This window comes from Podarcis muralis, chromosome 13, assembly GCF_964188315.1.
Source record: "Podarcis muralis chromosome 13, rPodMur119.hap1.1, whole genome shotgun sequence".
In the NCBI taxonomy this organism is placed as follows: Eukaryota; Metazoa; Chordata; class Lepidosauria; order Squamata; family Lacertidae; genus Podarcis; species Podarcis muralis.
The window spans coordinates 48,918,994-48,943,928 of NC_135667.1; the positions used below are offsets into that span (position 1 = coordinate 48,918,994).

At 42.5% G+C, this 24,935-nt stretch overlaps 1 protein-coding gene across 9 annotated transcripts in view; it reads left to right on the forward strand.

The window, feature by feature from the left end:
* Positions 1-24,935, forward strand: part of SLC20A2 (solute carrier family 20 member 2) — a 92,256-nt gene that overhangs the window by 20,295 nt on the left and 47,026 nt on the right. Inside the window, exon 1 of one of the 9 annotated variants that reach the window (XM_028701774.2) lies at positions 7,102-7,246. The exons of 7 other annotated variants lie outside the window; for them this stretch is intronic. The gene's annotated coding sequence lies outside the window, so the exon portion shown is untranslated. Of the gene's footprint in view, positions 1-7,101; positions 7,247-7,381; positions 7,406-24,935 lie in introns of those variants that run through there. One more of the 9 variants, XM_077917578.1, reaches the window with a different exon arrangement.

The window sequence follows — 24,935 nt, forward strand, 5'->3', positions numbered from 1 at the left end:
CTCCCAGAGTGCCTTCTAAGTAAGACAGTTCATGCCCTTAAGGCTTATCATTTGAAAGGCATGACATCAAAGGAAAAGAGATTGGGAGGAAGGAGGGGGGAAAGCACATTGGGACACTGGTTCTTAGTCACATAATTTCCATAATGACCAATTGGACTGGGGAAAGTTCAAGGAGAGGAGGAGCCAAATGTTGCTGATCTCACAGCTAAGCGGATGATGAGACCCTGCAGTTCCAACTCTGCCTCTAACCTGTTGGGATGGCTATAGAAAGTTATGTAATTTAATACTAGTTGTGAGCTGGGGAGGACTGTGCGCTCTTGTATTTTGGCACATCATTGAATACTGCAGGCTTAAAGAAAGACAACCTTATAGTGGATCAAAATGTGGTTGTTTTATATTGAAGATTCTTAACCAAATTGTAGTCACTTAATCTCACTGCATGCAGTGCTAACCATCAAGAGAGCTGGTTCCCTGAAGTTCTCCATTACAAGGGAACCATTCCACAATGCCATCCATTCCTTTGCATGTAATATTCTAAGTGTCAGCCATATAGCAAGTGGTTGCCATAACGTAAGCTCTTAAAGATGCCTCCTAAAATTACCTTCAACTACATTCTGTAGTTGTCATATAGCTTGATTTGTTTTCTTCCTTAGCATGCAAGAAACTTCTGCTGAGTTAGGAGGACATTCTTCAGCAACTGTGGGAAGGGGTAAAATTGACCGTAATTCTGTTCATAGAAACTTTGAGAACAGAAACTCAGGCTGGGAAGCTATCCATGTGCACAGTTATGTGGGGTTCACTGTATTTCCCCCTTAAAATGTCAAAAGATTGATGCAAGACTCAAAGACAAGAACCGTCCTTCTTTCTGGTGATGTTTCCTGTTTTGCTTCTTGAGATACAGGTATCATGAAGGGGAGCGTCTCTGGAACAAGTTGGAATGGAGAAGCACAAAATCAAGAAGCTGATTCAAGCGGTCATTAAACGCACTGGATGTTTTGGGGATCACAGAGAGGAAATCGGCAAAGTGGAGACATATAACTCCAGTTATTGTGCAGGGACATCAGAATCTGTAACACACTGCACTTTTTAAAGTTGACTCTTCATCTCTTACAAATGGTGGCATTTTCCTTTGCTCTCTGGAAATTCCATTTATGCCTTCTGCACTGTTGTGTATTATTTGCCATTGCTTCAGGAAAAAAACAGCTGTTACTCTTGTACCTTAGACAACTTGGTCAATGCAGTTTGCAAATCTCATTTTTATGAACATGGAAAATCCAGAGAGATCAATGCATCCCAAGTACAGATGGAATATGGACTTGTGCACATATAGAGCATGTTGTGATCCAAATGATTAAATATACACCAAGAGTTGACAGAATAGCCAATTGGCAATATTTTGCAAATGCAGTGCATGTCTTCAGAAATAGGTTTCATCCAAAATTATATGGTGCATTTAAAACACTAGAAAAATGGCATTCATAAACTGACCAGAAATCACTGAAAGAAATCCCCCCCCCTTGTTATTTAAAAAGTTTGGAGGTAGTGAGTGCTCTCCATTGACTGTAACTTTGGATGGTGCCTTTCTTACATTGAACTAAAGGAGCAAAAACTTATGTTGTTGGGGATATCCAAACGATAACAGTTTAGCAACGTATAGGAAAAATTAAGGTTCTGTTGGAAGCTGAGAGTCATGCAAGGTTTGTTACACATACAAGCCTCCATAATCTCTTTAACACTCTGATCTAATAGCATTTTTGTGAAAGAAAGTTCTGTATTTCTTTGGAACTTTGAAGTGATGTGTGTTGAATAATTCTGCAAGTTGGAGTCTAGAGGGAGAGTTCTGTTAACACAATACAGTGCTCTTGTTTTATCTTAAATGCTAAAAAAATAATTGTGGCATAGGCTTTTGTGCACCAGACACCATGCCTTCAAAAGCTTGAAGGATTCTGCTCAGTGGCAGATCTGCCTTTTCATCTGTTTCATGATAGACTTGAGTCCGCACAGTTTTTTGCCACAGTAAACCTTGCAAGACTGTGTGTGAGCCAGGTTAGCAGGAGATATCTTTATTTTTGCTGATTAATGTCTGCATTTACTAGTTCCATGAGAACTTCTACCCTGCACTTCCAGTAGACATGCATTAAAATCACAGCATCAAGGAAAATACAATGGAGGCAGGAAGAACATATGGAAGCATTATCTGTTTGGTATGGAAAAGGCTGGCTTTACTATCCAGGTTGCAAGGGAAATACTGAGGGGTTTTATGTTGGTCCCCAGAGCATAGTACAATTTCCTAGACCAGTTTGTGCTGCCAAGTATGTGGCAAGTACTGTATTATAGTACAAAACTTTTATCAGTTAAACAGACTTTGGGCTAAGAAGGTATGCTCGGCTTTCTCTTTTCCTTTAATAGGTTAGGTTAAGTAAGCAATGTTAAAAAGTTAAGGCTATCAAGCCCAGAAACAAATAACTGCTGCTGCTTTTAACAGCTTCATAGAAGAAAAATACTCCGCCTTCCCTTCCCTTGAAAGTAACCTGCTTAAATAATCTGTCATCTTATTTAAATGTTACATTTGTATCCCATGTTTCCTCCAAGGAGCTGGTGGTGGTGTATATGATCCTCCTTTCCCAATTTTGTTTTCCAAAAACACACAATAAGGTTGGTTAGGCTGAGAGAGGGAGACTGCACCAAGGTCACCTAGTGAATGCCATAGCTGAATTGGAGATTTGAACATGGATCTCTACTGTCCCTTACCTTGTGTAGCAGGTGTAAAGGAATCTTTGGCCCTCTGGTGTTGCTCTGCAACAAATCCCAGGATCTCTAGCCATAGGCCGTACTTGCGGGGCTGGGGATCCTGCAAATTTTATTCTAGCAGTATCTGGAGAGCCAGTGGTTCCCCACACCTGATCAACAGGCTTGATGCTAAAATGGCCCATGTCACCTGCCATCATGTATTCCTGTTCTGCTGTACTTTAGGAGAAGTGCAGTTTTCTGACATTATCCTGTATTCCCTCTTTGTGTGTGAAATAGCCAAGAGCCTTTGCTGGTCAACAGCCCTACATTATATTGGGTCCCCCTGGTTCAGTTTAAGGAACATTGTTGGGCGATCGACTTTAATGAATTCTATAGAACTGGAATTGTATACTGGTATCTGATCACTGACTCACTTGGTCTCTGCTGAATGTTCCTGCTTCCAATGTAGGTTGTTGCAGTGACTCTGGAAAATGTAGTTGTGCCTGTTATAAATGTAGTAGGATCCTAGAACAGACGAGTCTGCCATAGGGATAACAGCTGGATGCAATGGGACCAAATCTAGTCCTCTGAATTCCAGTACCTGAAACCCTAGTTGCCAACCCAGCATGAAGAGATATATTCCCCGGCTCAGTCAGTGGACACTTCACTGCTGTAATGTGTGTGTGGGAAGGAGAGGGTCAACGGTTTGCCCGACCATACTCTTCTCAAAGATGCACTCCTATAAGTTGATAGGTAACTTAGGGTATGGCTTTAAGCAGAGTGGCAGGATTCCTGCTGAAAGGTGCTGGGGCTGCATTTTAAATTATTCCACCACAAAACCCTGTTATCCCACCTCCACCACTACCTCAGATGTTCTTATATATATTTCCAAAAATTATACACTGTTTGTTGAGTCATTCCTCATTATACTACCTTGAATATTTATTATAAAAATGCACAATAATAATGGAATATTTCTAATGTGAAAATGCATTGTGTAACACACGTTTATTTTAGGTATGTATTGAAATAAGTATATATTTTCTGTAAATTTTGTTTGCTGTATTTGCTGTAGATTGGCATCAGTTTTTGAGTTCTTCTTTTTGGCAGTTTCTGCCTTGAGAAACCTGTTTTATGCTGCATTATAAGAATATGCCTTCCTGATGTACTTTCCCATGTCTTGGGGTTTGATAATTACAAACTTCTGAAATATTTTCATTCCCTGTTTGCTCTTTGATATAAACATTTGTTTTTATTTTGCTGTACATGTAGTAATTTTAGGGATAAAACTAAACCTTGATATCTGTTGTCTGTGGGAACTTTTTAGAGTCTTCCCACAATACTGCTATTAAAGGACTAAGTGGGTTCATGTGGCTGAAGTTTGTCTTGATTGGTTAGAATTAAACACATTCTTTTAAATCAAACAAATGTTCTTTTCCAGCAACATAGTCTCCTTTGATTGTTGGTTCTGTCACTGGATTTAATGACCAGATGGACGAGTTGAAGCTTGTGGGAATTTAGAGCCTGAATAGGGCTTTCTCACTCTTTAAATGGGAGGGTGACTTCATGTAGGGATTTAATGTTGGTAGTGGAAGGTTGAAAAATTGTTTTCAACTCTTGGCAGGCTGAAGCCGAAGATCTGTAGAAGAGTATCGTAAACTGCACCTGTGTCAAAAATACCATTATTAATGCACTGTCCTTCCAAGTCCTGGGTTGCAGCATTGCCTGAAGTTTGATGCGGAATCATCACTGCTGTTTCCTTTTCAAAGAGAGAGTATTTGTGTTATAATTCAGTCACAAAGGTGTGCCTCAGTACCACCTTGCAGCACTAACATATGATACTAGAGTCCATGCCTTCGCTGAGACTCTTGTGTGTCCTCCAGGATACAGTAGGGCAGGGGTCTGCAACCTTTAAGACAAAAAGAGCCACTTGGACCCGTTTCCGAAGAAAAAAAAACTGGGAGCCGCAAAACTCATCATTATAAAAATAACTTTTTTGTCACTTTTTTATTATTTCTTTGTTTGACCCCTCAGAATTACTCCTCATAGAAATAAACGTTAAATTAACAAGTTACCTTTTTTTGTGTGTGTGTTCTTCACTCCCCTTCTAAACAGTGACCAGCGTACATGCCCCCTTTCAAGGCAGTGACCAGCGTACATGCCCCTTACAATGTAGCGGGCGGACGGGAAGGTGACGTCGGGACGGTGCGTGACTAACGCACGCACTACCCCCATGCAACGTCACAGCCAGTACAGCGCCCGCCACAGTGGGGAGTGTCGGGGCGCACAATGCGCCTCCTCCCCTCGCTAGTATCTTCCCCGGAGCCGCGGCAAAGGCGTAAAAGAGCCACATGCGGCTGCAGGGCCGCGGGTTGCAGACCCCTGCAGTAGGGGGTTATTCCACTTTATGTTGCAGAATTTCATGTGGTGGTGCAGAGGAAGAATACTGATGCATGATAACTTGTAGACAGTTTGCAACCTGATTTTATTGTAAGAGAGAGAATCTGCAGAAGATATAATAGGCACAGACAGTCCTGGGGCAAGGAGAAGAAAAAAGGAAACACAGCCACATGGGTGAGGATTCAGATCCTATGTTGTGGGTAGGGTTGCGTCTCAGGTCTTGAAGCCTGCTGCCTGAAAATAATGTATTGGTTGTAGAGCTGAGCAGCAGTACTATACAAATTCTCATGCACACACAAAAACTATGAATTTTCGTTTTGGTTTTCTCAAGCAATATATTGGAGCGAGATACAAATATCCTAGAGAAGAGAAGACACTTTCCACATGCAGGAAGGTTTCTTTGGTTGGATACTAAAAGAACAAATGGCCTTTTTGTTGCTTTTGTTTCTGCTATAGTTGTGCTCCAACTTGCAGTATGTGTGCTTTGGATTTATTATCCTAATTCTGTATATAGAAAGTGGTACAGTTAAAGGCATGTCAAGGGAGGTAGTATTTTTTGCTAAAATACTCAGTTCAATTTTGATGCAATAATTTTATCAAGTTGACACTAGTCCATGAAAGTTTATGCTGCAATCATATTTCTTGGGGGTTTTTTTTGCTGTGAGAGACTAACATGGTTACCCCTCTGCTAATATGTACCTGATTATGATGCCAAGTTAAGCCAGGAGCAATCAGTTTGTCTTGAAACGGCCACATGCGGCTTGTGAACATCAAATGGTTAACCAAGATTTAAACTGGCATGATGTGTGTTAGGCCTACATATTCCCCATTTGCAATTTGATTTATGTCGGTTGTCATGCGCATTTTAATAGTATCATAATGGGATAAAATACTCTTATTTAATAAACAGCACACTTAGATTTCCAAATCTAAAAATGAGTAAATGTGTTCATTCACTAGAATTCCCCTTTGTGCCCCCAAAGCATTGAGACAGCTATGAAGCTCATGTAACTTTCATTTTATTTACTTATTATTGCATTTCCCCCCTTTCCTCCAAGAAGCTCAAGGTGCCACATATAGTTCTCCCTTTCCACATTTTATCCTCACAGCAGCCCTGTGAGGTAGGTTTGGCTGAGTGATTGACTGTCCCAGGGTCACCCAGTGAGCCTCATGGCTATTGTATCACACTAGGATTTGCCACCACTGCGACTTAGCAAGAACTTTAAAGACAAAGGCAGGTTTTTTTTAAAAAAATAATCTGTGTTTGCATGTGCATTCTAAACATTTTCCTTTTATTAAATTAGAATAATTCTGACTGTTAAATACTAATGTAATGTTTGCAAGGGACGCGGGTGGCGCTGTGGGTAAAAGCCTCAGCGCCTAGGGCTTGCCGATCGAAAGGTCGGCGGTTCGAATCCCTGCGGCGGGGTGCGCTCCCGTTGCTCGGTCCCAGCGCCTGCCAACCTAGCAGTTCGAAAGCACCTCCGGGTGCAAGTAGATAAATAGGGACCGCTTACTAGCGGGAAGGTAAACGGCGTTTCCGTGTGCGGCTCTGGCTCGCCAGAGCAGCGATGTCACACTGGCCACGTGACCCGGAAGTGTCTCCGGACAGCGCACAACCCTAGAGTCTGTCAAGACTGGCCCGTACGGGCAGGGGTACCTTTACCTTTAATGTTTGCAACCGCATGTCTGCACAAAATGTAAAAATGTGCATTTTCCTAGCCTTTTATTTCGTGCAATCCAATTCAAGCACTGAATTATTTTTCTGCATATGTAGTTTCGGTATGCAACACTTGCTAAATATTGCTGGTCTGTGTGAACTGATTTTTTTTTCTTCTTAAAGAAACTCTAAACAATCAACTATCCCTTTTGTATTCATGCTTTGTGGGGAGGAGGTGGGGCGGATTGACAGGAGCTCTCTATAAATGAGCTTCATTTGGATTGGCTTAACTCAAGTAATCATGACGCTGCTGCGCTGTGTTTCAGTAACCACCCTCAACAGAGTGTCCTGTTAAGAGGAGGCATGTTTTCACCTTGAGTAGAAACTCTTGGTTGATGCTTATGAGTGTTGCCTTGTTTTGCAGCTCTCTCGGGAGTTTTATCTGGAGCTCGCTCTGTAAGTTGTAGACCAGTTCACTTTGCTTGAGATCTCTGCTCCTGAGGTGTGAATATGATAGGGTATCTATTTTAGACATAAGGAATGCATTTGTGACTAGCAAGGCAGTTACTTGAAGAATTAACTTTGCTTCTCTTTGAAACAGCTTCAGAGCATTGAGTAAGTTTTTAATAATGGGGTTTCCCCCCTCTTGATAAACTTTTATAGAATTTTTAAAAATCGTACACCTTCTGTGGAAGTAGAAAAGAATGAGAGGCCGTTCTATGTCAGTTTTCTGATTCATTATGGGGTAAAAAGTACTTTATAGCATCTATTTTCAAGAAATAAATTGAGCTGAAAGGAGGCAGATAAGATCTTCTGTTTGGTTGAAAACTACCTTAACCTCAAACATCCCTGTCTTATTATTGGAAGTAAACTTTACTCTAGCTGAATACAAATATGTGTAGTATGTATCTGAAATATATAGTCTATAGTATGTGTAGTAAATGTGTTTGTACAGTAAATGAAATGGGTTTTATTCAGGGAAGATAGTTTTTACTGCCAGGTTTTTCCTAATAAATGATAGTCTTTCTGTAGCTGAAGGTAACAGACGCCAGCATGAGTTTTTGAAATGCAACATACCAGTGCTTGTCGTGCAAGATGGCTTGCAATTAAGCAAGCTATATAAGGATGTGCAGGGAAAGTTGGAATTGGTTGGTGAAGTAACCCTTTTATATAACTGATATTTATTGGGCATTATTTCCTTCCTGGAGTATAAATCTTTCATCCTCCTTGGTCTTCTTGCAAGCTTTGTGCATGTAATTTTAGAACCATGTAGGGATGTAATTTGCCTAGAACTATTTTAATTATCCGGCCTGCCGTAACAGGGTCTGTTAAATTTTAAATACTTATATGACTTTAACCTGTGGGAGGGAAAAAGCCATCTTATCCAACTTGTCTGTGCCTGGCATTGCAAGCCAGATTTGATATTTTATTAAGCATTGTAGAATTAACTATGTTATGTAAGAGGGGTGTGTGTATATGTGTGTGTGTACACCCCCAAACAAACAAAAAGAATTGCTTGCAAGTTGCTATGAAATAATCTGTTGTTGTAAACTAAACCCCCAAACCCATGTTAATATCAATTAGAAACAAGCTTTGTCTTTGTGGCTCCATTTGATTGTTTTATAGGAAGCTCTGTATGGTTGTGGTTAGTAGTACAATCCTTCTGGGCTTCCTATTTTGAAGGGGAGGATGTGTGCAAATTTTGTAACATTTGCCTCTTTGCTTTTAAGCAGCAAAAATGTTTTTCTATGGGTTTCTACATACCAATTTTAGATGGATTCCCATGGGTAAGGTGAGGTCCATAATTAAGGAAAACAAATATTTGCTGGTTGGCAAATATTCCTCTGTCACTAGTCCATAATAGTCCATAATTCCTCTGTCACTAGTCCATAATAAACGCCCAAGTGATCTGTTGCCGCTTAGGTTTACATGGGGTAAAGTTCAGAGTTCTTTCAGGGCAAGTGCCTTCTGACCTATATTGTACGGGTTGAGTTGCATCTGAGTCTTTCTTAAATGCTGGCAAAGTACTGGCAGTAATTAATCTGCCACATGTAAACAAGCTCCGTAAGTCAGCAGGGTTTGCCCTGGATTCCATCACAGAGGAAACCTAAGGATAACCCATTAGAATTCCCTTTAAAGTTCCTTATTTCCATTTGTGTACACTATTCTGCTGTTGGCTGGGAATAAATTGCAGTTTCCTTGGAGTTTGAACTTGGCTCTGCAAGTGTCCTGCTTGACCCCTCACCTTTGTTTTCTGTGATAGCCTTCCCCTTGGTTATACTGTTTGGCTGGGTAGAAGGGTATAAAGTGTTTTTACAAGTCTCTGCTACAAATCTGCTTTTTGGGATTGGGCGTTTCACTGTATAATAAAGGGCCTACTCTATTTGGCTTCTGTTTGTAAAACCATCAAGGCTTGGCACTTGTTCAATATTTTCTGATTTTGGAGATTATTATTTATTTGAGTAGTGTTTTGAGTAGAGCGCTTTACAAAATATTAGCTTAGTCTCTACCCAAAGATTTCTAATCTAACACAAACAGAAAGCAAACAGATTAGTTTGAACGGTATACAGAGCAAGCCGTTGCAATTGATGGAAACTCATCCTTTCTTTAATTCGGTAAATCTGCAAACTGGGGGGTGTTAAATCTGGACTAGGAGGTGGGATGGAATGACGGCACCAGCCCAAGACTACCCTTTTCATTGACCTGCAAAGCAATATATTGGCTGAAAAAAACCTGCAAAGTATTTCCATAAAACCCAATTAAGTTTTCTATTTCATAAACTCTATTGAGGAACTCTGTTATTCAGTAGGCAAAGAGATTTTGAGTCCTATAGGTAATACCACTTGTGCCTTTGAATGAGTGTGAAGAATAGTCCCCCTGAAAAAAGATTTCACACAGTCTTTCAAATAATTTATGTAGTGTCATAATGAGATGTTGTTGATGTTAAGTTGGTATTTAAAGTCAAGAAATTTGGGACATTTATTATAGTTTACTCTCAAGGCTTCTGTCTTTTGTGAAGATATGCCTGGAACAACAACAACAGCAGCAGCAACAAATAAATATTTTATAGCATGATCATAGTGCATTTTTAAGTAACAAGAGAGATCCCTGGAGTGAAAAGCTTTCAGTAAGAAATTTGAAGTGATAGATAACATTTGGAATCGGGTGGAGGAGAGGGTAAATGTGCTGAAGACTTTATGGATAACGTGGGCACTTAGAATGGGTTTGAAAGATGACAGACGGCATCATTTAGAAATTCAAGAAAGCCATTCTAGCCAAAAGGGGCAACAAGGGTGAAACTGTGGGCATCTAAGGATGTTTGGAGACCTTCAGATGGCTGAGGGTGGTGGAGGTGGAGGAGAAAAGGAAATTGTTTTGGGATGGGGGAAAATGATATTTAGTTATTGTAATAAATCAGGGTCTAAGACTAGGATACAAGAGCAAAAAGAATGGGATTAGGGGCATAGCTATGGAGGTTTTTGAAGCCAAGAATGAGGAGTTTATGCTGGGTTTGGAGCAGACATGGGCCTGCTGAAGGCGTATCATGCGATCAGTACAATGAGCTAAATGGTTTTGGTGGCAAAGTTCTGGATAGAAGTGAAGAGGTTGAAGTGTGACAGTAGAAGACAAGATGAGAAGTTACTAGTGTGAGAACTAGAGTTTTTGTTGGGGGGACAAAGAGAAAAGGGTTTATTTTTGCCTTTGTTGTAAAGTGGCATGTTATGGTGCTGAGCTGAATGTGAATGCCAAAGGAGAGGGATGATAGTGGATAGTGATGCGGTTGGTGGTTATAGAAAATATATGAGGAGTGGAGGTCTTGGGAGGAAAGACGATGGAGGTTAATTCTCAACCCTCACTGTGTTTGACACCGTGATTAAATATTAAGCAGAAATAACAGACAGGTAGACAGAGTTCTGAGATAGAGGAGGGAGTTCTGATGTGGAGGTAGGTGTCATAAGAACATAGGTCTGGAGTGCTTATTTCAGACCAATGGCCATATTCTCATCTGGACAACTTTCCAGGAGCCACATGGCATTGGTGGGTGGCACCAAAGCCAAAAAGTGTAAATTTTAGCATTGTACCATAGGTTAGTCTCTACCCACCATCTGGGCAACCAAGAAACACTGCCAAAATTCAAGGACACATTTCAGCCAGGCAAAAACACTTAAGGGGTGTGCGAAGCAGGGCTGGTATGGGAAAATGGGTGTGGCTGAGAAAGGGGAGTGGCCTATGTAGAGTCCTGAGGGTCAGACGGAGAGTGTGGAGGGTCACATTTGCTCCCTCCCACCTGAGGTTCCCCACCCCTGATATAGTTGATATTGAAAGTTTTGGTATGTGATGAGGTCACTAAGGGAGAGTATATGCGGAGGTCACAACAGACCATGATGGAGAGGGGGAAAGCAAAGGAAGAGCTTCCCTTCCCTGTGGAAAAGTTGAATGAGCAATTGCGTCAACAGGAAGAGAAGCAGCTGAGGGGAGTCATGGAAACCTAGGGCATGAAGTGAGTCATGCAGGAGAGAACCATCAGTTGTTCCATAGGCTGCAGAGATAGTTGCCAGTGAGGAGATCATCAGTGAAGGGCTGATCTACTGGTATGCTGAGGGCAGAAGTCAGATGTTATGGGGTCAAGAGAAGCTGTAGTAGAGAGAGTTGACAGTAGGTGTAAGTGATGCATCCCAGGAGTTTAGAGATAAAGAACACAAGAGAAGTTGAGCAGTAGCTGTAGAGGCAGGTTGGGTCAAGGGGGTGTCCTTTTTGGAGAGGGTGGAAAGTGTTAGTGTGTCTAAATGCAGAAGGGAAGGAATGTGCTGATGAGATGGGGGGAGGCAGAGAAAAGTGGTATATTTATTTTATTAAATTTGTATACTGCCCTTCATCCGAAGATCTCAGGTCAGTTCACAGTGTATTTGATTGAGGAGGAATAATGGGAGGAGGTAGATAGAATCAAAGGGGAAGATAACAGCAGAATAATGAACTAGATGGGAGGAAAGAGAAGAGGGTTCAGGGAGGTGTGGACTTCAAGGAAAGAGAGTTAGAAAGGGGGTTATTTTATTTTTATCAGGCAAACCCTTCAATGTGGAGGGAGGGAATGAAGAGGGGTTCCTAGTAGGACTTCAAAGGATGGAAGAGGTGCTGGAGATTCCTAGAGTTGGTGTGGATCATAGTATTCTTGATGAGTCATATGCCAAGCAGAAAGGAGGCGATGACTTTTACAATGGACAAAACTGCTCAGCTGTTTGATTCTCTCCCAGAGGCATTCAGCTGCATGAGGGCAGGAGCACTGGACCTGAAGAGAGGCAAGAGGGCTGAGGATTACTTCGTTAGTGGAGAAGTACAAATGAGCCAAGAGAGGGGAAACAGGCACAAGTTGGGTGAGTGAGTGAAAATTGCAGATTCTGAGGAGCCGATAGAAGAGAGCGAGGGCTAGATCTGAGAGGGCTCTGAATGAACAGACTGCAGGCTGGGGGGAAAGTAAGGATGGAAATGTGGTTTGGGAAGAGACTGTACGGTGTTAAGGGTGCTGTGGTTAGACCAAGAATTCCACAGCTGAGGGATAGACTGAGAACTGTTCTTGGTGATGACAAAGTAGCATTTTTAATGTGAAAACGTCCCAGAAAGAGACTGTAAGTGGAAACTCAAATGCTTTGGTTTTGAAGTGTCGTGGCTTTAGTGGCTGACCACAAACTCAAATGTTAGAAAACCTCATAGAAGTGAAAAAATATGTCTACTTATCACAGTGCTGGCATCTGTTACAGTAATGCAAACACCAGATATTGTTTGCCAAATACATGCTGATTAGCTGCAAAGCCTCACCTTGTGTTTCAGTTGTGTAGAATATTTTGCCTCTTCTGAATTTTGGGTTGCCTTTGTTTTGAATATAATTCCTGGAGGTCCCCCTCCCCCCCCGCAATAGTTGCCAAATTGTTTGTCAAGTTCTGTCAATCATAACTGTCAAGCACAGAATAATTATGGCTTTTATGTTTTTGATTTAAAAGTGAAATCAAATTTGATTTTTAGCAGGGTCTTATTATATTGTTGCCTTATTGAAAGCACCCGTGCTGCTTCCTAAAACTACTGCAACAATATAAACCATCTAGCCATTTGGTCATTAGGTGAATGGTCACTTATTAGATACTGTCCTCGCTTGGGAGCTGCAGCTGTAAGCTATGAATGAATAACAGTTTTCAGTGAAACTGTGAGCACACACTTGTGTAATGAAGATGATAATTTGTTCCGTAAGCTTTTCCATTAAGGCAAATTCCCCTTGATACATACCATTGATTCATGTCAGATAAACTTCCATTCACAACTCCAGGAGCGTGTTCTCTGTGACATGGAAGTGAATTGTGTATGATCCAGCACTTTGCGTGAATGCAAGGCACTGTCAGTGGTGTAAACTTAGGCCGACAAAAGCCCAATAGGTTTTTAAAAAGGAGGATCAGGGGTGTGCGCCCTAGGCATGTTTTGTGACTGCCACAGGTCCAATTGCGACCACGTGGAGATCTCTGAATGCCAGGTTGGTGGCTGACGTCTGCATTTGGCTGGCCCCTCTAGCTTTCTTAAGCAGGTAAGCAGAAGGGCTTATTTATTGCATTTATATCTCACCTTTTTCTCCAAGGAGTAAATGGTTCACCTCCATTAATCCCTACAGCGACCCTGTGAGGTAGATTAAGAGGCTGTGACTGGCTCAAGGTCACCCAGTGAACTTCATGACAGAGTAGGGTTTTGAACCCTGATTTCCCAGGTCCTAGTCCAACACTCTTAACAATACAACACTGCCTTTCTAGAGTCCTTGTGCTATGAGGCAGCTATATAAATTAAGTAGGTAAATAAATATGGAGCAAGCCAATTGTCACTTAGAGAAGAATCTGAAATATTTTCCTTGAAGCTTGAATTTGTTTTATTCTAGATTGTTTTATTATTTGATGTTTTAATGTGCTGTAAACCACTTTGAGGTTTTTTTCTTTAAAATATAAATTGGCATAGAAAGGAAATCAACAACAATAATAAAATCCACTGGAGAAAAATTGGCACCTAGACATTTTTTGTGTGGTGACCATAACCCAGGTTTACGGTGCCATTTGGTGATTAGCTTATATATCTGAGTTTCTAACACTGAATGTGTACCTCCACATGAATCCTTTTGCCACCTCAAACCATACATTCACACCCCCAGGAGAGCGTTTGTGCATATTTTTGTAATTAATTGGTGTGTGCCCATTTACGTACTTGTCAGCCTTTTGCACTCAAAAGAAAGTATTGGGTTGGTCTTAAATTGATGCCACCTCATCCTGGATGTATGATTTGTGATAGGCCCAAGTTTACTGTGACTATGTGAGGTGCACACCCCAGTTCCTAATTCTTTTTGACATACTAGAGCTATGCAGTATTTTGCTTCCAAAGCATTGGACCAGGCACAATTCACTCCTCTCTCTCTCTCTCTCTCTTGGAGGTGAGGATATGTAATTTGGGTGGCTTAATGATTATTTTGTGGAGCACACCTCAGTTCCTAATTCCTTTCTACATATTTTAACTATAGTATAATATATTAGTTCGCATTATTGAAACATACCATAAATTTGACATAAGTTGTATGGATGTAGGTACCATGGTTCATGAGACCAGTTCTGTAGGTCAGCAGCTATTTTGGAAAATGGCTCTCACAGACTTTTGCCAACCTGCAGGTGATGTCATCTCAATAGTTTTCATTGCAAACGATGTCTGCTGTGCCCTCCAAGTAGATATTGCTGTCAGTAATGATTTCCCCATAGAATTCAATTACAAGGACAACAGGAACACAGCAAAGTGTTTCACTTGAACTACCTTGAACCAGTTTCATTTGGGCTCCTCATATTTGCTTACGATTTGATCTTGTTGGTGACTTTATCTCTGTCATACATCTCTTAATTCATTCTAATCCGAATCCTTGAACAGTTCCTTCTCTTGTGGATGATGGAAAAGCTGATGTTCAAGGACAGGAGCATTGTGCTCTCAATTTTTAAACTATGAATCCAGCAGTGAAATTTAGACTACGTAGCAATATTGCAGGGAAGGAAAGGTTGTGGGTTGAGAGAAATGGAAGAGATTGCCATTATCATACTTACTGTGACTGAGCCAGTTGTAAAGAAGAGCTGCATCAGTAGATAACTTGCATAAATTGCAGATGTCCCTATCAATGCAACTACAGGAAAAATATGAGTCATTGAATCAAAGTCTCTTGTAATAGAGTATACCTAAGGGCACTCCAGATTCCCTTAAAAGATATTGAGAAGTTAATGCTGTTAGAGCAGTATGTGGTTATAAATATGCTACTTGTAGGTTGACTCAGTAGGAGTTCCCTTAGCCTCTGGACTAACCCAACACATATCTTCTAAAATCAAGCAAGCAGGATGATACCATTGCATGTTGAGAAATTTTTAATTGAGTAGTTATCTTCAATTTGTTGTAAGCAATTTCAGTTCTTAGCAGGAATTCTCTAAATATATCTTACTCAGGATTATTAAAGTAGATCTTATGTAATGTAAGGTAAACGTTTTGACCTCAGAGCAAAAACTTCATTTTTGTGCCATCATGACACAGGGTTGCTCTGAAGTATGTTTTGTTGTTGTTTAGTCGTTTAGTCGTGTCCGACTCTTCGTGACCCCATGGACCAGAGCATGCCAGGCACTTCTGTCTTCCACTGTCTCCTGCAGTTTGGTCAGACTCATGTTTGTAGCTTTGAGAACACTGTCCAACCATCTCGTCCTCTGTTGTCCCCTTCTCCCTGTGCCCTCCATCTTTCCCAACATCAGGGTCTTTTCCAGGGAGTCTTCTCTTCTCATGAGGTGGCCAAAGTATTGGAGCCTCAGCTTCACGATTTGTCTTTCCAGTGAGCACTCAGGGCTGATTTCTTTAAGAATGGATGCGTTTGATCTTCTTGCAGTCCATGGGACTCTTAAGAGTCTCCTCCAGGACCATAATTCAAAAGCATCAATTCTTCGGCGATCAGCCTTCTTTATGGTCCAGAAGTATGTTTACCTCTTGTATAAATCAAAGGATACATTTTAATTGTTGCTTAGCACTCATTATACCTTTGGTCTCTTTTTTTCTTCGTTACATTACATGGTTCATCTTTGTGGCCCATACTGGAATTGAGCAAGTGGATTTCGGGTTATGGAAATGGGTCTTGCTGTGGATGCTTCCCTAGAAGGTGGGGTTGTTTACTGTACAGGCAGCTTACTCACTGGGAAATAGAAAAAGAATGTGCTCTGTCCATCAGTGTTCTGAAATTGAGAGCAGTAAACAATGCAGAGACGTACAGTTAACTGCAGGCAATTCCACCAGCAGATTATTACAGTAGATCAAAGTGAATACTATACACCACAGTGCAGGGAAGTGATAGCGATTGATTGACGTATCATCCTGAGGGAAGTGACTTTGTGACATCTGGTTGACCCATTCCGGTTCTTTTTTGTTAAGTCATCCTGGGGTGAAGTCTGTGCGTTAGGAAGGATGTTTCTTCAGTGCTTGTGTGTGCAACAGTGTTGTAATTTAACAAGCCTTCCTTTAACGTGCCTAAATCCTGTCATTTGATCTGAATCCCAAGTACATTCTGTAGACATAAGAATTCTAGAATATAACCACCATGGAGTAGTGGTTAGGGAACAATAGGGCTAAGATGTGGGAGATCAAGGTTCAAGTTCACACTTGGCAATGAGCCCCTCTCTGTGTCCATCCTTTTCTCACAGAGCTGTTGGAGGAAGGGGGGTGGGATATAAATTAAGTAAACACATTTATAAATATGTCATCCATACCCAAGCATCCATTGTGCCTACTGAATGTGTTTCTTTTCTATCTCTCCATTGGGTTGAACATATGTCTCCTGCGCTTGCATTACTGAGTAAAGATCAGCTGACTACTTAGCAAATCTTCTAACACTCTGGGTAACTTTGTCCCCAGCAGCTGAATACCATATTTTTTGCTCTATAAGACTCACCTTTTCCCTCCTAAAAAGTAAAAGGAAATGTGTGTGCGTCTTACGGAGCGAATGCAGGCTGCACAGCTATCCCAGAAGCCCCAGCAAGAGGGATTGCTGCTTTCACTGCACAGCGATCCCTCTTGCTGTTCTGGCTTCTGAGATTCAGAATATTTTTTTTCTTGTTTTCCTTCTCCAAAAACTAGGTGCGTCTTGTGGTCTGGTGTGTCTTATAGAGCGAAAAATACGGTACATGACAGACATGAAAGAAACAGTAAAAAGTCTCAGTCTTATGACTGTTGCTACTCACACCAAGGTATCCTGCGCCATGCAGTAGGAATGCATCGCTGTATCAATAATGTGCTTCAATAATTATGACTGCCCATATAGCCAGTGTTAGCAACTGAGATATGAAAGGCAGGAGCCAAATGGCACCTTAAACCTAGGGTATGGGCGCAACAATGGAATGTCTAGGCACGTTTTTTTTATAACAAGAATACAAGGCTGAAAATGAATGAACTGCAGCTAAAATATTATGTTCATTTTTTTACATGGTTTAGTCCTTCCCCTGCCCACTCCCCTAATATTTTCAGGAGGCTCTCTTCTCCATTCTTCTGAGAGTAGCTGGAAGTGGGGAGGCAGAAAAAGGTCCTCCTTTCCTTCCACTCTGCAGTTTTAATCTGAAATCTCAGGCGCAGTACTGCGCCCAGAGCTCAGAAACTGCTCGCACTAATGGAATTCCCTTTCGCAAAATGCACCTGGAACAATGCATATAGCATCTAATATGTCTGAGGCACATGACCTATGTACAACACTTAGCTTATGTGTACAAAACAGCACAGAAATAGGGTAAGGAGGCAAAGTTTGTGAAGTAAAGGTAAAACAGAACACTTCTCATCTTATGCAGTAGCCTGGTAGCTGTGTGTTGTATTCAGAAGGCAGTGGCATGAATTTTAACAACCACTCTTTCCATCTTTTCCACTTAAAAATACTAGAAACATTGTGTACCTTGATGTACAAATGGTGTTCCTCTGTTGCAGCTTAGGAGCTGCTCAGAATTCTTTGTGAGCATAAGAAGCTGTCTTATTCTGAGTCCAGCTAGCTTAGTACTGTTCATTGGGTGACAGTGGTGCTCCAGGACAAGAGATTATTATTATTATTAAATTTCTGTGGCGCTGTGGTCTAAACCACTGAGCCTTTTGGGCTTGCTGATCAGAAGGTCAGCGGTTCAAATCCCCACGACAGGGTGAGCTCCCGTTGCTCGGTCCCAGCTCCTGCCAACCTAGCAGTTCGAAAGCATGCCAGTGCAAGTAGATAATTAGGTACCAATGCGACAGGAAGGTGAACGGCGTTTCAATGCACTCTGGCACTCGTCACGGTCCTCTGTGCGCCAGTAGCGGTTTAGTCATGCTGGTCACATGACCCGGAAAACTGTCTGTGGATAAAACACTGGTTCCCTCGGCCTGAAACCCCATAGTTGCCTTTGACTGGTCTTAACCTTCTAGGGGTCCTTTACCTTTTTACCTTTTCTTCTTCTTAGAAGAAGAAGAGTTTGGATTTGATATCCGGCTTTATCACTTCCCTAAGGAGTCTCAAAGCGGCTAACAATCTCATTTCCCTTCCTCCCCCACAACAAACACTCTGTGAGGTGAGCGAGGCTGAGAGGCTTCAGAGACGTGTGACTAGCCCAAGGTCACCCAGCAGCTGCATGTGGAGGAGCGGGGAATTGAACCCGGTTCACCAGATTACAAGTCCACTACGCCACAATGGCTCTTTTACTGCCCTTCATTTGAGGATCACAGGGCAGTTTACAGTATGCGAACACAAAAATATACAACATAATAACAAATAAAACAATAACGTCTCCACAGTTTAAAAGGCCATAGATTGTTTAATTAGCCAAAAGCTTGGGAGAAAAGGGATGTTTTTGTCTGGTGCCCAAATATCTGTAATGTAGGCTCCAGGCGAGCCTCCCTGGGGAGAGTACATTCCACAAACAGAGAGCCACTGCAGAAAAGACAGGAACTTGTGTTGCCGCCCTTCAGACCTCTCATGGATACACAAAGAAGGGCCTCAGATGATTATCACAGGGTCTAGGACAGTTCATATGGGGAAAGGCAGTCATTGAGGTGTTGGCTCTGAGCTGGTCCAGGCTTTATAGGTCACAACCAGCATATTGAATTGGGCCTGGAAACTAAATGGCAGTCAGTGCAGTTGGGCCAAGAATAGTGTTGTGTTCAAGCCATCTTGCCCTGGTGAGCAAACTGGCTGCTTAATTCTGCACCAGCTGAAGTTTCCAAACTTTCAGAGGCAGCTGTCCACATATAACATGTTGCAACAATGCATTAATGTCTGTTTCAGTGCTTCTACCTTAGATACCAGGAATTTTAGCTAGGAGACTTTTGCATCACCATCATCAAGCTTTCATAGTTGCTTTACATAAGCATCTCAGAGCAATTTACAAATATAGTAAAATATGCAATGCCACTCATGACAAGCAAAGGAAAAAGCTGAGCACAGTAATCAAATCATAAAGCAATCATTCCAGCCCCTAACATAGGCCTTACCATAGCAGATGGCCAAAGTTAGATAGAGAGATGGAAAGATATCACCAACTGCTTCAAAGAAAAGTTTAACACTTGGGAGAAGAAAACATTGGTGCTGAGTGAGCTTCCCTGGGGAGACCATTCTGTGGATGGAGGCTGGTTCCTCATGATCACCCTCCAGACAACTGCCTGCCCCTCATTCTGACTTCAGGACATGGGCAGGCTTATATAAGGGCTGGGGAGGTATTGAGGTCCTGAGTCATCTAAGGCTTTATAGGTGAAGACTACCACATTGAATTAGGCTGGGAAACAAACTGGCAGTCCAGAACAGGTGTTATAGATTTGGACTGTGCTATCCCAGTTAATAAAGGATGCGGTTGGTGCTGTGGGTTAAATCACAGAGCCTAGGGCTTGCTGATCAGAATGTTGGCGGTTTGAATCCCCACGATGGGGTGAGCTCCCGTTGCTCGGTCCCTGCTCCTGCCAACCTAGCAGTTCGAAAGCATGTCAAAGTGCAAGTAGATAAATAGGTACCGCTCCGGCAGTAAGGTAAACGGCTTTTCTGTGTGCTGCTCTGGTTTGCCAGAAGCAGCTTAGTCATGCTGGCCACATGACCCGGAAGCTGTACGCCGGCTCCCTGGGCCAATAAAGCGAGATGAGCACCGCAACCCCAGAGTCGGTCACGACTGGACCTAATGGTCAGGGGTCCCTTTACCTTTACCTTTATCCCAGTTAATAATTTGACCACCGAATTTTGCATCAACTGCAGTTTCTGAACCATATTAAAAGGCGGACCTATATGTAACATTGCAGTAATCCAGCTGTGAGGTTACTTGGTCATAGAACTCTGAAGCTAGGCTATGCCCATCCATATTAGACCACCAACTGAAGCTGGTTGAAGGTGCTCCATGCCGTTTAGACCACTTGTGTCTCCATTGACAGTGATGGATCAAAGGGTTTATCTGTGCATCTGATCTTTCAGGGGAAATGCGACCCTAAAGTAGGCTGCATGCCACCTGTCCAGATCAAGGAACTGTTCTCTAACCATCTGTCTTGTCTGGATTGAGCCTCAGTTTTTGGCTGTCATCCAGTTCATTGCCACAACCAGACACCTGTTCAGCATGCACTCTGCTACACCTGCTGAAGATTAAAATGGAGCCGCGTGTCACCAGCTTACCGATGACAACACACTCAAAAAGTCTGGGTGATCTCACCCAGCAGTTTCATGTATATTTAAATAGCATGGGGGATAAGACTTGAACCCTGTGGAACGCCATACTGAAGGCTCCATAAGACCAGGCAAAAATCACCCAGGATCACCTTCTGAAGCTGGTTGCCTAAGTAGGAGCAGAGCAACCACGCCCCCTGTCCCTCTCCTGGCAAAGGTGGTCTCAGTGCTATAGCTTGAACCCTAGTTGAAATGGATCAGGATAGATAAAAATCAATGATTTTAAAAAATCAAAAATCAAATTTTTAAAAATAAAATTTGGAGGAAAAATCTTTCTTAAGTTAGTTTTCTATTTAAGTTACTGTACTTTTCCATGCCCCCGTGTATAAGATTCTGGGGGGACTAAAATTAAGAAACTGGGGGGGGGGAGGAGTTACCCAGAGTTGTTGAGCTTTTTTTGGGAGGGAATCACTCACTCACCTGGTCGCCAACACTCACAGTAGCACACGACACAGAAGCCGCCAGTAGCCACAACAGCAGCCAATCAACAGCAACGCTTGCCACCAATCAAATCCACCCTGAAATGGATCCAGAAATTTGGCATGTGTTCCAGTAGCCCACCCCCTTCACAACTGGAGGCTAGACTGATAGGAACAGTGCTTTTCTTTAGATGACCCTCGCCAAGGAAGCTTAGGAGGTCATCTTTTCCCTTACTTTACAGTTATGAGGTTTCAGAAGGTGAGGTATGATTCTGGTTTAATAGAAGTGGGAGATGGTTTTTGTACTTGGTTCATTTTTGAAATTGGGGGTTTCATGGTAACTGCATTTTTGTAAGCTGCTGTGGCACCCCATAGGCCATTTTGGCAGGGCTTAAATGCAAAAATATGCTTGCTGGTGCTTTGTGACTAGCATCTGGGGCTAGTCCCAGTTGTATTCCTCAGTCTGCCTGGTTTACAGCAATTGTGTTGGCCCAAGGGATATGGGGTGGGTACAGTGGTACCTTGGGTTACATACGCTTCAAGTTACATACGCTTCAGGTTACAGACTCCGCTAACCCAGAAATAGTGCTTCAGGTTAAGAACTTTGCTTCAGGATGAGAACAGAAATCGTGCTCTGGCGGCGCGGCGGCAGCAGGAGGCCCCATTAGCTAAAGTGGTGCTTCAGGTTAAGAACAGTTTCAGGTTAACTACGGACCTCCGGAACGAATTAAGTACTTAACCCGAGGTACCACTGTATAGTGGTGGGTCTTGCGTCCCTCATTTTTCCATGTGGAACTCTGTACACTCACAGTGGTGGCTTCTTCCCTGGAATTGTGGACACTTCTTCGCCTCTGCCACACACAATGTTCTCTTATCTGTTCTCTTCTGCTATGCTGTGTATCTGGGTTGTTGGTGCCTCCTATCTAACCATGGTGAAACTGTGTTATAGTGATGTGATGCTGCTTCATGCTTGCTGATTGAACGTAGCTACCTATATTGCATGAGCAGAAGGAGGCTTACTTGCATAAACAGAAGGAGGCCTAGCTTGTTCACGTGCCACATTGCTAACATAATCCTGTTCCCTGCCATCTGAAAAACTATTGTGCAAACAGCATTGCATATTTCTGCAAAGCTGTGTTCCACTGACTTGCTGTTTAGAGGTACCTCAAACCTTGGATATAATTTTTGCTTCGTTATTTGTATTTCTTCCTTATTTGCTGGAACCTTGGGTGTAATGCGTAGAAAAACAAGAAGAATAAGCTCTGCGTGCTCACTTTTGTCACACCAGATTCTAACCCAAGTTAAAAACACACACAGCTTTCAGATGTTGGGGCTTTGCTGAAGCTCCAAAAGAAAGGATCAGCTCCTGAGAAGAATGAAGGTTCTCTAGAACTTGTTGCTTCCTCTGCCCACATACCAATCTTTCTTCAAGGCTGGTTGCTTTTAGGGAATCAATAGGTGCTGAAGCATGTAAAACTCTATTTCTCTCTCTTTGATTGCTGTGTTCAGCAAAGAATAGTTGGGAAGTGATGTTCTTGTCATAGCTTCCATGACTTACTGCAAGACACCATATGGAGGCCTGACGTGGAAATTGTCTCTGAGAGGTTGAAGTGGTGCAGAGCATGGTGGTCAGGTTGTCAACCCAAACCCACAATAGTGAGTATATCTCCTGTGGACTTAAAATATTTTCAGTGATGTCTAGCTTGTTTTCAGGCACAGTTCAGGGTTTGACCTATTACCTGATCCCACACCATTTATTGTAAGAACCGCTTTTAAAAAAAAATTAAATGCTGCCTGTTAGGTACAATATTAATTGGAGAGCTTCCTCTGATCGTCCCCTGCTTTGCAAATTAGGCAGGTTGCTAACAAAGAGAAGGTACCTTTCTGTGCTCTCCACATGAATTTGGAGCATCTGTCTTTTAGGTGACAGGGAAAGTCCTTCATGCTTGCCCATGCTTCTGGTAGGCTGCTAGTTTTTATTGCTGCTTTGACTGTTGCTAGCTTGGTTTTGCATCTTGAGCGCTATGCTTTTTCCTGACAGCTCATATGTCTTTAGCACTGATTTGAATGCTGTTTTAGGCGTTATTATGAATTTTGTGAGCTGCCGAAATCCTGTAGCAGTAGCTGTGGAAAAGGGGTTATTAAAAGAAGAAGACATAAGTATGATAAAGTGCATTGACCCAAGATTTATGCGAACTTCTGTGGCACGCAACACTTTGAGACTTTCTAGATTGAATTAATTCTTCGAAGAAGGGTATGTCCTTTGCTTGGTTGAGGCCATGGTACTAATCTTTGTTTCTGATGCATTTATTTTTCTTCCTTATGGGGTTGCAAACTTGTGCCATATTCTTTTTTTAAAAGAAACTCCAGTTTCGCTCAGTTACAGCAAAAGCAGTTTTCTGCAGTTGGCAAGGATAGGGATTGTCACACTGTGGACTAGCTGGGCCTGAGAGAGATTGCGGCCAGGGGCCCCTTTTCTCTGAAAATAAAATAAATGATCACAAGGATTTGGCACAGTGTCAAATAGTTCACTTACTTATTTATGAGATTCTTATCCGTCCCTTCATGTTAAGGTCCCAGGGGCAGGTTACAACAATATAATCAAACAATTAGAATGGTGTATACAATTACAAAAACAATTAAACCAATTCCAACCGAAAAGAAGCAAAGTATAGGTTAAACAACACAGCAGAGGTTGCCTCCACGAAAAATGCTGTTAAAGATCATGGCATAAAGGGTTGCATTTCCAGCATATGGTGGAAGCTAGACAACAAGCTTAAGGATTTTAGTACCCCTTCACTAGGGCATTACGCTCCATGTGAAACAACCCATCAAGAAGAACAGAATGCAAAATGTGTGGCTTATATGAGTTCTTTCTGCTCTTTGTGTAATTATGAGCTGGCTACAAATGTCTAGCTTGCTGAGTTCGCCTCATGCAGGACAGTTGGTTCTCCCATATTTGGAAGTATATATTGGCTGCTGAGATGGGACGCGGGTGGCGCTGTGGGTAAAACCTCAGCGCCTAGGACTTGCTGATCGTCAGGTCGGCGGTTCGAATCCCCGCGGCGGGGTGTGCTCCTGTCGTTCGGTCCCAGCGCCTGCCAACCTAGCAGTTCGAAAGCACCTCCAGGTGCAAGTAGATAAATAGGGACCGCTTACCAGCGGGAAGGTAAACGGCGTTCCGTGTGCTGCGCTGGCTCGCCAGATGCAGCTTTGTCACGCTGGCTACGTGACCCGGAAGTGTCTGCGGACAGCGCTGGCTCCCGGCCTATAGAGTGAGATGAGCGCACAACCCTAGAGTCTGGCAAGACTGGCCTGTACGGGCAGGGGTACCTTTACCTTTACCTTTATTGGCTGCTGATATAAGCCCGGGCTGGATGATAGCTTACCCATCCAGCTTCAGCTCCAAATATTGATTGGCAGTCTCTCTTCATTGTTAAATTTGGTATGATTTTTGAGGAAAGCCCTTGGTACTTGGGAGAGGGATGCAAAAGAAGGTGTTTGCCATGTGACAGGCACAGCGTCACGTCAGCCAGCCATCCCAAGACAGTATCTTGTGCCTGCCTTGTCATACTGAAGGTGTACCACCTCATTGTGCACCCTTTACGCCAGCCTTTCTCAACCTTGGGTCTCTCAGTGTTGTTGGACTACAACTCCCATCATTCCTAGCCAGCAGGGCCAGTGGTCAGGGATGATGGGAGTTGTAGTTCAAGAACATCTGGGGCTCCAGCGTTGAGAAAGGCTGCTTTACACTTAACACTATTTTTAACAATGGTAACAGGGGAGCATGGCCATAGTATCTCTGAAGCAGGCATATATTCTTTTTGCCAACAAGTACTGCAATTGGGATACTGCAATGCCATATTCTTATTTCGTTCTTGGTCAATCTTTGCCAGTGGATTCAATTGGCTGCTCCTGTGGCAGAGCAACATCCTGTCCTTTCCCTTGCACACTGTACTGCAGGGTCAGTTCACCAGGCCTTTTCAGGACAGCAGCA